The following is a 13,161-nucleotide window of genomic DNA, read 5'->3' as shown; positions in this document are numbered from 1 at the left end:
CCACCAGTATAATAACACTGCTTACCAGTATAATAACTGCTCCCCAGTATAACAGTGCTCACCAGTATAATAACACTGCTCCCCAGTATAACACTGCTCTCCAGTATAACACTGCTCACCAGTATAATAACACTGCTCCCCAGTATAACACTGCTCTCCAGTATAACACTGCTCACCAGTATAACACTGCTCCCCAGTGTAACACTGCTCCCCAGTATAATAACACTGCTCCCCAGTATAACACTGCTCACCAGTATAACACTGCTCACCAGTATAACACTGCCCACCAGTATAACACTGCTCCCCAGTATAATAACACTGCTCACCAGTATAACACTGCTCACCAGTATAATAACTGCTCCCCAGTATAACACTGCTCACCAGTATAACACTGCTCACCAGTATAACACTGCCCACCAGTATAATAACACTGCTCACCGGTATAACACTGCTCACCAGTATAATAACACTGCTCACCACTATAATAACACTGCTCCCCAGTATAACACTGCTCACCAGTATAACACTGCTCCCCAGTATAACACTGCTCACCTGTATAACACTGCTCACGAGTATAATAACACTGCTCCCCAGTATAACACTGCTCCCCAGTTTAACACTGCTCACCAGTATAACACTGCTCCCCAGTAGAACACTGCTCCCCAGTATAACACTGCTCCCCGGTATAACACTGCTCCCCGATATAACACTGCTCCCCAGTATAACACTGCTCACCAGTATAACACTGCTCCCCAGTATAATAACACTGCTCACCAGTATAACACTGCTCACCAGTATAATAACTGCTACCCAGTATAACACTGCTCACCAGTATAACACTGCTCACCAGTATAACACTGCCCACCAGTATAATAACACTGCTCACCAGTATAACACTGCTCACCGGTATAATAACACTGCTCACCAGTATAATAACACTGCTCCCTGGTATAACACTGCTCCCCAGTGTAACACTCCTCCCCAGTATAATAACACTGCTCCCCAGTATAACACTGCTCACCGGTATAACACTGCTCACCAGTATAATAACACTGCTCACCTGTATAACACTGCTCACCAGTATAATAACACTGCTCCCCAGTATAATAACACTGCTCACCTGTATAACACTGCTCACCAGTATAATAACACTGCTCCCCAGTATAACACTACTCCCCAGTATAACACTACTCACGAGTATAACACTGCTCACCAGTATAATAACACTGATCCCCAGTATAACACTGCTCCCCAGTATAACACTGCTCACCAGTATAACACTGCTCACCAGTATAATAACACTGCTCACCAGTATAACACTGCCCACCAGTATAACACTGCTCACCAGTATAATAACACTGCTCACCAGTATAATAACTGCTCCCCAGTATAATAACACTGCTCCCCAGTATAACACTGCCCCCAGTATAACACTGCTCCCCAGTATAACACTGCTCCCCAATATAACACTGCTCACCAGTATAACACTGCTCACCAGTTTCACTCTGCTCACCAGTATAACAACACTGCTCCCCAGTATAACACTGCTCACCAGTATCACTCTGCTCACCAGTATAATAACACTGCTCACCAGTATAACACTGCTCACCAGTATAATAACTGCTCCCCAGTATAATAACACTGCTCCCAAGTATAACACTGCCCCCAGTATAACACTGCTCACCAGTATAACACTGCTCCCCAGTATAACACTGCTCACCAGTATAACACTGTTCCCCAGTATAACACTGCTCAACGGTATAATAACACTGCTCCCCAGTATAACACTGCCCACCAGTATAATAACACTGCTCCCCAGTATAACACTGCTCCCCGTTATAACTCTGCTCACCAGTATAATAACACTGCTCCCCAGTATAACACAGCCCCCAGTATAACACTGCTCACCAGTATAACACTGCTCCCCAGTACAACACTACTCACCAGTATAATAACACTGCTCACCAGTATAACACTGCTCACCAGTATAATAACTGCTCCCCAGTATAATAACACTGCTCCCCAGTATAACACTGCCCCCATAATAACACTGCTCACCAGTATAACACTGCTCCCCAATATAACACTGCTCACCAGTATAATAACTGCTCCCCAGTATAATAACACTGCTCCCCAGTATAACACTGCCCCCATAATAACACTGCTCACCAGTATAACACTGCTCCCCAGTATAACACTGCCCCCATAATAACACTGCTCACCTGTATAACGCTGCTCCCCAGTATAACACTGCTCACCAGTATAACACTGCTCCCCAGTGTAACACTGCTCCCCAGTATAATAACACTGCTCCCCAGTATAACACTGCTCACCGGTATAACACTGCTCACCAGTATAATAACACTGCTCACCTGTATAACACTGCTCACCAGTATAATAACACTGCTCCCCAGTATAATAACACTGCTCACCTGTATAACACTGCTCACCAGTATAATAACACTGCTCCCCAGTATCACACTACTCCCCAGTATAACACTACTCACGAGTATAACACTGCTCACCTGTATAATAACACTGATCCCCAGTATAACACTGCTCCCCAGTATAACACTGCTCACCAGTATAACACTGCTCACCAGTATAATAACACTGCTCACCAGTATAACACTGCTCACCAGTATAATAACGCTGCTCACCAGTATAACACTGCTCACCAGTATAATAACAGCTCCTCAGTATAACACTGCTCACCAGTATAACACTGCTCACCGGTATAACATCTACTCCCCAGTATAACACTGCTCACCGGTATAACACTGCTCACCAGTATAATAACACTGCTCCCCAGTATAATAACACTGCTCCCCAGTATAACACTGCCCACCAGTATAATAACACTGCTCACCAGTATAATAACACTGCTCCCCAATATAACACTGCCCACCGGTATAATAACACTGCTCACCAGTATAATAACACTGCTCCCCAGTATAACACTGCCCATCAGTATAATAACACTGCTCCCCAGTATAACACTGCTCCCCAGTATAACACTGCTCCCCGTTATAACACTGCTCAGCAGTATAACACTGTTCCCCAGTATAACACTGCTCAACGGTATAATAACACTGCTCCCCAGTATAACACTGCCCACCAGTATAATAACACTGCTCCCCAGTATAACACTGCTCCCCGTTATAACTCTGCTCACCAGTATAATAACACTGCTCCCCAGTATAACACAGCCCCCAGTATAACACTGCTCACCAGTATAACACTGCTCCCCAGTACAACACTACTCACCAGTATAATAACACTGCTCACCAGTATAACACTGCTCACCAGTATAATAACTGCTCCCCAGTATAATAACACTGCTCCCCAGTATAACACTGCCCCCATAATAACACTGCTCACCAGTATAACACTGCTCCCCAATATAACACTGCTCACCAGTATAATAACTGCTCCCCAGTATAATAACACTGCTCCCCAGTATAACACTGCCCCCATAATAACACTGCTCACCAGTATAACACTGCTCCCCAGTATAACACTGCCCCCATAATAACACTGCTCACCAGTATAACGCTGCTCCCCAGTATAACACTGCTCACCAGTATAACACTGCTCCCCAGTGTAACACTGCTCCCCAGTATAATAACACTGCTCCCCAGTATAACACTGCTCACCGGTATAACACTGCTCACCAGTATAATAACACTGCTCACCTGTATAACACTGCTCACCAGTATAATAACACTGCTCCCCAGTATAATAACACTGCTCACCTGTATAACACTGCTCACCAGTATAATAACACTGCTCCCCAGTATCACACTACTCCCCAGTATAACACTACTCACGAGTATAACACTGCTCACCTGTATAATAACACTGATCCCCAGTATAACACTGCTCCCCAGTATAACACTGATCACCAGTATAACACTGCTCACCAGTATAATAACACTGCTCACCAGTATAACACTGCTCACCAGTATAATAACGCTGCTCACCAGTATAACACTGCTCACCAGTATAATAACAGCTCCTCAGTATAACACTGCTCACCAGTATAACACTGCTCACCGGTATAACATCTACTCCCCAGTATAACACTGCTCACCGGTATAACACTGCTCACCAGTATAATAACACTGCTCCCCAGTATAATAACACTGCTCCCCAGTATAACACTGCCCACCAGTATAATAACACTGCTCACCAGTATAATAACACTGCTCCCCAATATAACACTGCCCACCGGTATAATAACACTGCTCACCAGTATAATAACACTGCTCCCCAGTATAACACTGCCCATCAGTATAATAACACTGCTCCCCAGTATAACACTGCTCCCCAGTATAACACTGCTCCCCGTTATAACACTGCTCAGCAGTATAACACTGCTCCCCGGTATAACACTGCTCCCCGGTATAACACTGCTCACCAGTATAACACTGCTCCCCAGTATAACACGGCTCCCCGGTATAACACTGCTCCCCGGTATAACACTGCTCACCAGTATAATAACACTGCTCACCAGTATAACACTGCTCCCCAGTATAACACTGCTCCCCGGTATAATAACACTGCTCACCAGTATAACACTGCTCCCCAGTATAATAACACTGCTCACCGGTATAACACTGCTCCCCAGTATAATAACACTGCTCCCCAGTATAACACTGCCCACCAGTATAATAACACTGCTCCCCAGTATAACACTGCTCCCCAGTATAACACTGCTCCCCGGTATAATAACACTGCTCACCAGTATAACACTGCTCCCCAGTATAATAACACTGCTCACCAGTATAACACTGCTCCCCAGTATAATAACACTGCTCCCCAGTATAACACTGCTCCCCAGTATAATAACACTGCTCCCCAGTATAACACTGCCCACCAGTATAATAACACTGCTCACCAGTATAATAACACTGCACCCCAGTATAACACTGCCCACCGGTATAATAACACTGCCCACCGGTATAATAACACTGCTCACCAGTATAATAACACTGCTCCCCGGTATAACACTGCTCACCAGTATAATAACTGCTCCCCAGTATAATAACACTGCTCCCCAGTATAACACTGCCCCCAGTATAACACTGCTCACCAGTATAACACTGCTCCCCAGTATAACACTGCTCACCAGTATAATAACACTGCTCCCCAGTATAACACTGCTCACCAGTATAACACTGCTCCCCGGTATAATACTGCTCACCAGTATAACACTGCTCCCCGGTATAACACGGCTCCCCGATATAACACTGCTCCCCAGTATAACACTGCTCACCAGTATAATAACACTGCTCACCAGTATAACACTGCTCCCCAGTATAACACTGCTCCCCAGTATAACACTGCTCCCCGGTATAATAACACTGCTCACCAGTATAACACTGCTCCCCAGTATAATAACACTGCTCACCAGTATAACACTGCTCCCCAGTATAATAACACTGCTCCCCAGTATAACACTGCCCAGCAGTATAATAACACTGCTCACCAGTATAATAACACTGCACCCCAGTATAACACTGCCCACCGGTATAATAACACTGCCCACCAGTATAATAACACTGCTCCCCGGTATAATAACACTGCCCACCGGTATAATAACACTGCTCACCAGTATAATAACACTGCTACCCAGTATAACACTGCTCCCCGGTATAACACTGCTCACCAGTATAATAACTGCTCCCCAGTATAATAACACTGCTCCCCAGTATAACACTGCCCCCAGTATAACACTGCTCCCCAGTATAACACTGCCCCCAGTATAACACTGCTCACCAGTATAACACTGCCCACCAGTATAATAACACTGCTCCCCAGTATAACACTGCTCCCCAGTATAACACTGCTCCCCATTATAACACTGCTCACCAGTATAATAACACTGCTCCCCAGTATAACACAGCCCCCAGTATAACACTGCTCCCCAGTATAACACTACTCACCAGTATAATAACACTGCTCACCAGTTTAACACTGCTCACCAGTATAATAACTGCTCCCCAGTATAATAACACTGCTCACCAGTATAACACTGCCCCCACTATAACACTACTCACCAGTATCACTCTGCTCACCAGTATAACAACACTGCTCCCCAGTATAACACTGCTCACCAGTATCACTCTGCTCACCAGTATAATAACACTGCTCACCAGTATAATAACTGCTCCCCAGTATAATAACACTGCTCCCAAGTATAACACTGCCCCCAGTATAACACTGCTCACCAGTATAACACTGCTTCCCAGTATAACACTGCTCACCAGTATAACACTGCTCCCCAGTATAACACTGCTCAACGGTATAATAACACTGCTCCCCAGTATAACACTGCCCACTAGTATTATAACACTGCTCCCCAGTATAACACTGCTCCCCGTTATAACTCTGCTCACCAGTATAATAACACTGCTCCCCAGTATAACACAGCCCCCAGTATAACACTGCTCACCAGTATAACACTGCTCCCCAGTACAACACTACTCACCAGTATAATAACACTGCTCACCAGTATAACACTGCTCACCAGTATAATAACTGCTCCCCAGTATAATAACACTGCTCCCCAGTATAACACTGCCCCCAGTATAACACTGCTCACCAGTATAACACTGCTCCCCAGTATAACACTGCTCACCAGTATAACACTGCTCAATGGTATAATAACACTGCTCCCCAGTATAACACTGCTCACCAGTATCACTCTGCTCACCAGTATAACAACACTGCTCCCCAGTATAACACTGCTCACCAGTATCACTCTGCTCAACAGTATAATAACACTGCTCACCAGTATAACACTGCTCACCAGTATAATAACTGCTCCCCAGTATAATAACACTGCTCCCCAGTATAACACTGCCCCCAGTATAACACTGCTCACCAGTATAACACTGCTCCCCAGTATAACACTGCTCACCAGTATAACACTGCTCCCCAGTATAACACTGCTCAACTGTATAATAACACTGCTCCTCAGTATAATAACTGCTCCCCAGTATAACACTGCTCACAAGTATAACACTGCTCACCAGTATCACTCTGCTCACCAGTATAACAACACTGCTCCCCAGTATAACACTGCTCACCAGTATCACTCTGCTCACCAGTATAATAACACTGCTCACCAGTATAATAACACTGCTCACCAGTATAATAACTGCTCCCCAGTATAACACTGCTCACCAGTATAATAACACTGCTCCCCAGTATAACACTGCTCTCCAGTATAACACTGCTCACCAGTAAAACACTGCTCCCCAGTATAACACTGCTCCCCAGTATAATAACACTGCTCCCCAGTATAACACTGCTCACCAGTATAACACTGCTCCCCAGTATAACACTGCTCACCAGTATAATAACACTGCTCCCCAGTATAACACTGCTCACCAGTATAACACTGCTCCCCGGTATAACACTGCTCACCAGTATAACACTGCTCCCCGGTATAACACGGCTCCCCGGTATAACACTGCTCCCCATTATAACACTGCTCACCAGTATAATAACACTGCTCACCAGTATAACACTGCTCCCCAGTATAACACTGCTCCCCAGTATAACACTGCTCCCCGGTATAATAACACTGCTCACCAGTATAACACTGCTCCCCAGTATAATAACACTGCTCACCAGTATAACACTGCTCCCAGTATAACACTGCTCCCCAGTATAACACTGCTCCCCGGTATAATAACACTGCTCACCAGTATAACACTGCTCCCCAGTATAATAACACTGCTCACCAGTATAACACTGCTCCCCAGTATAATAACACTGCTCCCCAGTATAACACTGCCCCCCAGTATAATAACACTGCTCACCAGTATAATAACACTGCACCCCAATATAACACTGCCCACCGGTATAATAACACTGCCCACCGGTATAATAACACTGCTCACCAGTATAATAACACTGCTCCCCGGTATAATAACACTGCCCACCGGTATAATAACACTGCCCACCGGTATAATAACACTGCTCACCAGTATAATAACACTGCTCACCAGTATAATAACACTGCTCCCCAGTATAACACTGCTCCCCGGTATAACACTGCTCACCAGTATAATAACTGCTCCCCAGTATAATAACACTGCTCCCCAGTATAACACTGCCCCCAGTATAACACTGCTCCCCAGTATAACACTGCCCCCAGTATAACACTGCTCACCAGTATAACACTGCTCACCAGTATAACACTTCCCACCAGTATAACACTGCTCCCCAGTATAACACTGCTCCCCAGTATAACACTGCTCTCCATTATAACACTGCTCACCAGTATAATAACACTGCTCCCCAGTACAACACAGCCCCCAGTATAACACTGCTCACCAGTATAACACTGCTCCCCAGTATAACACTACTCACCAGTATAATAACACTGCTCACCAGTATAACACTGCTCACCAGTATAATAACTGCTCCCCAGTATAATAACACTGCTCACCAGTATAACACTGCCCCCAGTATAACACTGCTCACCAGTATAACACTGCTCCCCAGTATAACACTGCTCACCAGTATAACACTGCTCCCCAGTATAACACTGCTCAACGGTATAATAACACTGCTCCTCAGTATAATAACTGCTCCCCAGTATAACACTGCTCACCAGTATAACACGCTCACCAGTATCACTCTGCTCACCAGTATAACAACACTGCTCCCCAGTATAACACTGCTCACCAGTATCACTCTGCTCACCAGTATAATATCACTGCTCACCAGTATAATAACTGCTCCCCAGTATAATAACACTGCTCCCAAGTATAACACTGCCCCCAGTATAACACTGCTCACCAGTATAACACTGCTCCCCAGTATAACACTGCTCACCAGTATAACACTGCTCCCCAGAATAACACTGCTCAACGGTATAATAACACTGCTCCCCAGTATAACACTGCCCACCAGTATAATAACACTGCTCCCCAGTATAACACTGCTCCCCGTTATAACTCTGCTCACCAGTATAATAACACTGCTCCCCAGTATAACACAGCCCCCAGTATAACACTGCTCATCAGTATAACACTGCTCCCCAGTACAACACTACTCACCAGTATAATAACACTGCTCACCAGTATAACACTGCTCACCAGTATAATAACTGCTCCCCAGTATAATAACACTGCTCCTCAGTATAACACTGCCCCCAATATAACACTGCTCACCAGTATAACACTGCTCCCCAGTATAACACTGCTCACCAGTATAACACTGCTCAACGGTATAATAACACTGCTCCCCAGTATAACACTACTCACCAGTATAACACTGCTCACCAGTATCACTCTGCTCACCAGTATAACAACACTGCTCCCCAGTATAACACTGCTCACCAGTACCACTCTGCTCAACAGTATAATAACACTACTCACCAGTATAACACTGCTCACCAGTATAATAACTGCTCCCCAGTATAATAACACTGCTCCCCAGTATAACACTGCCCCCAGTATAACACTGCTCACCAGTATAACACTGCTCCCCAGTATAACACTGCTCACCAGTATAACACTGCTCCCCAGTATAACACTGCTCAACGGTATAATAACACTGCTCCTCAGTATAATAACTGCTCCCCAGTATAACACTGCTCACAAGTATAACACTGCTCACCAGTATCACTCTGCTCACCAGTATAACAACACTGCTCCCCAGTATAACACTGCTCACCAGTATCACTCTGCTCACCAGTATAATAACACTGCTCACCAGTATAATAACACTGCTCACCAGTATAATAACTGCTCCCCAGTATAACACTGCTCACCAGTATAATAACACTGCTCCACAGTATAACACTGCTCTCCAGTATAACACTGCTCACCAGTAAAACACTGCTCCCCAGTATAACACTGCTCCCCAGTATAATAACACTGCTCCCCAGTATAACACTGCTCACCAGTATAACACTGCTCCCCAGTATAATAACACTGCTCACCAGTATAATAACTGCTCCCCAGTATAACACTGCTCACCAGTATAACACTGCTCACCAGTATAACACTGCCCACCAGTATAATAACACTGCTCACCAGTATAACACTGCTCACCGGTATAATAACACTGCTCACCAGTATAATAACACTGCTCCCCAGTATAACACTGGTCCCCAGTATAACACCGCTCCCCAGCATAACACTGCTCACCAGTATAACACTGCTCACCAGTATAATAACACTGCTCACCGGTATAACACTGCTCACCAGTATAATAACACTGCTCCCCAGTATAACACTACTCACGAGTATAACACTGCTCACCAGTATAATAACACTGATCCCCAGTATAACACTGCTCCCCAGTATAACACTGCTCACAAATATAACACTGCTCACCAGTATAATAACACTGCTCCCCAGTATAACACTACTCACGAGTATAACACTGCTCAACAGTATAATAACACTGCTCCCCAGTACAACACTGCTCCCCAGTATAACACTGCTCACAAGTATAACACTGCTCACCAGTATAATAACACTGCTCACCAGTATAACACTGCTCACCAGTATAATAACGCTGCTCACTAGTATAACACTGCTCACCAGTATAATAACAGCACCCCAGTATAACACTGCTCACCAGTATAACACTGCTCACCGGTATAATAACTACTCCCCAGTATAACAATGCTCACCAGTATAACACTGCTCACCAGTATAATAACACTGATCCCCAGTATAACACTGCTCCCCAGTATAACACTGCTCACCAGTATAACACTGCTCACCAGTATAACACTGCTCCCCAGTATAACACTGCTCACCAGTATAACACTGCTCCCCAGTATAATAACAATGCTCCCCAGTATAATAACACTGCACACCAGTATAACACTGCTCCCCAGTATAACACTGCTCACCGGTATAACACTGCTCACCGGTATAACACTGCTCCCCAGTATAACACTGCTCACCAGTATAATAACACTGCTCACCAGTATAACACTGCTCACCAGTATAATAACACTGCTCACCAGTATAACACTGCAAACCAGTATAATAACACTGCTCACCAGTATAATAACACTGCTCACCAGTATAACACTGCTCACCAGTATAATAACACTGCTCTCGAGTATAACACTGCTCACCAGTATAATAACACTGCTACCCAGTATAATAACACTGATCCCCAGTATACCACTGCTCCCCAGTATAACACTGCTCACCAGTATAATAACACTGCTCCCGAGTATAACACTGCTCACCAGTATAATAACACTGCTCCCCAGTATAACACTGCTCACCAGTAAAATAACACTGCTCTCCAGTATAACACTGCTCCCCAGTATAACACTGCTCACCAGTATAACACTGCTCCCCAGTATAACACTGCTCACCAGTATAACACTGCTCACCAGTATAATAACACTGCTCCCGAGTATAACACTGCTCACCAGTATAATAACACTGCTCCCCAGTATAACACTGCTCACCAGTATAATTACTCTGCTCTCCAGTATAACACTACCCCAGTATAACACTGCTCACCAGTATAACACTGCTCCCCAGTATAACACTGCTCACTAGTATAATAACACTACTCACCAGTATAACACTGCTCACCAGTATAATAACACTGCTCCCCAGTATAACACTGCTCACCAGTATAACACTGCTCCCCAGTATAACACTGCTCTCCAGTTCAACACTGCTCACCAGTATAACACTGCTCACCAGTATAACACTGCTCCCCTGTATAACACTGCTCCCCGGTATAAGACTCCTCCCCGGTATAACACTGCTCACAAGTATAATAACACTGCTCCCCAGTATAACACTGCTTCTCGGTATAACACTGCTCCCCGGTATAACACTGCTCCCCGGTGTAACACTGCTCCCCGGTGTAACACTGCTCCCCGGTATAACACTGCTCACCAGTATAATAACACTGCTACCCGGTATAACACTGCTCACCAGTATAATAACACTGCTCCCCGGTATAACACTGCTCCCCGGTATAACACTGCTCACCAGTATAATAACACTGCTCCCCAGTATAACACTGATCCCCAGTATAACACTGCTCCCCAGTATAACACTACTCACCAGTATAATACTGCTGACAGTATAACACTGCTCCCCGGTATAACACTGCTCCCCGGTATAACACTGCTCACCAGTATAACACTGCTCCCCGGTATAACACGGCTCCCCGGTATAACACTGCTCCCCAGTATAACACTGCTCACCAGTATAACACTGCTCACCAGTATAATAACACTGCTCACCAGTATAACACTGCTCCCCAGTATAACACTGCTCCCCAGTATAACTCTGCTCCCCGGTATAATAACACTGCTCACCAGTATAACACTGCTTCCCAGTATAATAACACTGCCCACCGGTATAATAACACTGCTCACCAGTATAATAACACTGCTCCCCAGTATAACACTGCCCACCAGTATAATAACACTGCTCACCAGTATAACACTGCTCCCCGTTATAACACTGCTCACCAGTATAATAACACTGCTCCCCAGTATAACACTGCCCCCAGTATAACACTGCTCAGCAGTATAACACTGCTCCCCAGTATAACACTGCTCACCAGTATAATAACACTGCTCCCCAGTATAACACTGTTCCCAAGTATAACACTGCTCACCAGTATAACACTGCTCCCCAGTATAATAACACTGCTCCCCAGTATAACACTGCTCACCAGTATAACACTGCTCCCCAGTATAATAACACTGCTCACCAGTATAACACTGCTCACCAGTATAACACTGCTCCCCAGTATAATAACACTGCTCCCCAGTATAACACTGCTCACCAGTATAACACTGCTCCCCAGTATAATAACACTGCTCACCAGTATAACACTGCTCCCCAGTATAACACTGCTCCCCAGTATAACACTGCTCACCAGTATAACACTGATCCCCAGTATAATAACACTGTTCACCACCAGTATAACACTGCTCCCCAGTATAATAATACTGCTCCCCAGTATAACACTGCTAACCAGTATAACACTGCTCCCCAGTATAATAACACTGCTCACCAGTATAACACTGCTCCCCAGTATAACACTGCTCACCAGTATAACACTGTCCACCAGTATAATAACACTGCTCACCAGTATAACACTGCTCACCAGTATAACACTGTCCACCAGTATAAT

This window comes from Phyllobates terribilis, unplaced genomic scaffold (genome assembly GCF_046119375.1).
Source record: "Phyllobates terribilis strain yellow unplaced genomic scaffold, ASM4611937v1 Scaffold_10__3_contigs__length_209671492, whole genome shotgun sequence".
NCBI classification, from domain to species: Eukaryota; Metazoa; Chordata; class Amphibia; order Anura; family Dendrobatidae; genus Phyllobates; species Phyllobates terribilis.
Note: the sequence above shows the minus strand (reverse complement) of the source record.